We start from the raw sequence: 3,296 nt of genomic DNA, 5'->3' as shown, positions 1-3,296 counted from the left end.
ATAACGTATAGCGTTATGTAGTATGTCGTTAAAACGTATAACATTATATACTATTACGTTATAACGCATAATGTTATGTTATAATACGTTACATCGTATAACGTTATGTAGTATTACGTTAGAACGTATATCGTTATATGGTAATACGTCATATCGTATAACCTTATGCATTATTACGTTATAACGTATATCGTTATATGGTAATACGTTATAACGTATATCGTTATATGGTAGTACGTTATAACTTATCACGTTCAGTAGTAATACGTTATAACCTATAACGTTATGTATTATTACGTTATAACGCATAGTGTATTGTAGTATTACGTTAAAACGTATAACGTTATATACTATTACGTTATAACGTATAACGTTATGTAGTATTACGTTACATTGTATAACGTTATGTAGTATTACGTTATGACGTATAACGTTATGTATTATTACGCTATAACGTACATCGTTATATGGTAACACGTTATAACGTATATCGTTATATGGCAGTACGTTATGAGGTATAACGTTCAGTAGTATTTCGTTACAACGTATAACATTATGTATTACTACGTTATAACGTATATCGTTATGTAGTATTACGTTATGACTTATATCGTTATGTAGTATTACGTTATAACGTATGACATTATGTATTATTACGCTATAACGTATATCGTTATATCGTAATACGTTATACCGTATAACCTTATGTATTATTACGTTATATCGCATATCGTTACATGGTATTACGTTATAACGTATAACGATAGATGGTATTACGTTATAACGTATAACGTTATATAGTTTTAGCTTATAACTTATATCGTTATATTGTAATATGATGCAACGTATAGCGTTCAGTAGTATTACGTTATAACGTATATCGTTATATAGTATTACGTTATAGCGTATAACGTTATGTATTAATACGTTATAACGTATTGCGTTATGTAGTACTACGCTAAAACATATAACGTTCTATACTATTACGATATAACGTATAACTTTATGTATTATTACGTTATAACGCATAACATTATGTGTTATTACGTTATAAGGTATATCGTTTTATGGTAGTACGTTATAACGTATAACGATATGTATTATTACGTTATAACGTATAACGATATGTATTATTTCTTTATAACGTATAACGATATGTATTATTACGTTATAACGTATATCGTTATATGGTAATACCTTATAACGTATATCGTTGTATGGTAGTACGTTCTCACGTATAGCGTTCAGTAGTAATACGTTATAACGTATATCGTTATATGAAAAATACGTTATAACATGAAACGTTATGTAGTATTTCGTTACAACGAATAACATTATGTATTATTACGTTATAACATATATCGTTATATGGTAATACGTTATAACGTATAACCTTATTTAATTTTACGTTATAATGTATATCGTTATATTTTAATACGTTATACCGTATATCGTTATATGGTAGTAAGCTATAACGTATAACGTTCAGTAGTATTTCGTTACAACGTATAACGTTATATAGTATTACGTAATAACATAAATCGTTATATGGTAGTACGTTATGATGTATAACGTTCAGTACTATTTCGTTACAACGTATAACGTTATATAGTGTTACGTAATAACGTATATCGTTATATGGCAGTACGTTATGATGTATAACGTTAGTAGTATTAGTATTAGTTTCGTTATAACGTATAACATTATGTATTATTACGTTATAACGTATATCGTTTTATGGTAATACGTTATAACGTATAACATTTTGTAATATTAAGTTATAATGTATATCGTTATATGGTAATACGATATAACGTATATCGTTATATGGTAGTACGTTATAACGAATATCGTTATATGAAAGATACGTTATAACGTGAAATGTTATGTAGTATTACGTTATAACGTATAACATTATGTATTATTACGTTATAACGTATATCGTTATATAGTAATGCATTATAACGAATAACGTTATGTAGTATTACGTTACATCGTATAGCATTATGTAGTATTACGTTATAACGTACAACGTTATGCAGTATTACTTTATAACGTATATCGTTATAGAGGAATACGTTATAACGAAAAACGTTCAGTAGTATGACGTTATAACGTATAACGTTATGTAGTATTACGTTATAACGTATAAAGATTTGTCGTAATACTTTGCAACGTGAAATGTTATGTAGTATTGCGTTATATCGTATATCGTTTTATGGTAATACGTTATACCGTATAACCTTATACATTATTACGTTATAACGCATATCGTTATGTGGTAATACGTAATAACGTATATCGTTGTATGGTAGTACATTATAACGTTTAAAGTTCAGTAGTGATACGTTATAACAGATAACGTTATGTATTATTATGTTATAACGTACAGCGTTATGTAGTATTGCGTTATAACGTATAACGTTATGTCGTAATACGTTGTAACATGAAATGTTATGTAGTATTTCGTTATAACGAAAAACATTATGTATTATTACGTTATAACGTATATCGTAATATGGTAGTACGTTATAACGTATATCGTTATATAGTAATACGTTACAACGTATAACGTTATATAGCATTACATTATAATGCATATCGTTATATAGTAGTACGTTATAACGAACAACGTTCAATAGTATTTCGTTATAACGTATAACGTTATGTATTATTACGTTATAACGTACATCGCTATATGGTAATACGTTATAACGTATATCGTTATATGAAAGATGCGTTATAACGTGAAATGTTATGTAGTATTACGTTATAACGTATAACATTATGTATTATTACGTTATAGCGTATATCGTTTTATGGTAATACGTTATAACGTATATCCTTATGTAATATTACGTTATAACGTATATCGTTATATGGTAATACGTTACAACGTATAACGTTATACAGCATTACGTTATAACGTATATCGTTATATAGTAATACGTTATAACGAAAAACGTTCAGTAGTATGACGTTATAACGTATAACGTTATGTATTATTACGTTATAACGTACATCGCTATATGGTAATACGTTATAACGTATATCGTTATATGAAAGATACGTTATAACGTGAAATGTTATGTAGTATTACGTTATAACGTATAACATTATGTATTATTACGTTATAACGTATATCGTTATATAGTAATGCGTTATAACGAATAACGTTACCTAGTATTACGTTACATCGTATAACATTATGTAGTATTATGTTATAACGTACGACGTTATGTAGTATTACTTTATAACGTATATCGTTATAGAGTAATACGTTATAACGAAAAACG

Source organism: Bombus pyrosoma, unplaced genomic scaffold, assembly GCF_014825855.1.
Source record: "Bombus pyrosoma isolate SC7728 unplaced genomic scaffold, ASM1482585v1 HiC_scaffold_4725, whole genome shotgun sequence".
Classification (NCBI taxonomy): Eukaryota; Metazoa; Arthropoda; class Insecta; order Hymenoptera; family Apidae; genus Bombus; species Bombus pyrosoma.
This window is presented reverse-complemented; position numbering follows the sequence as displayed.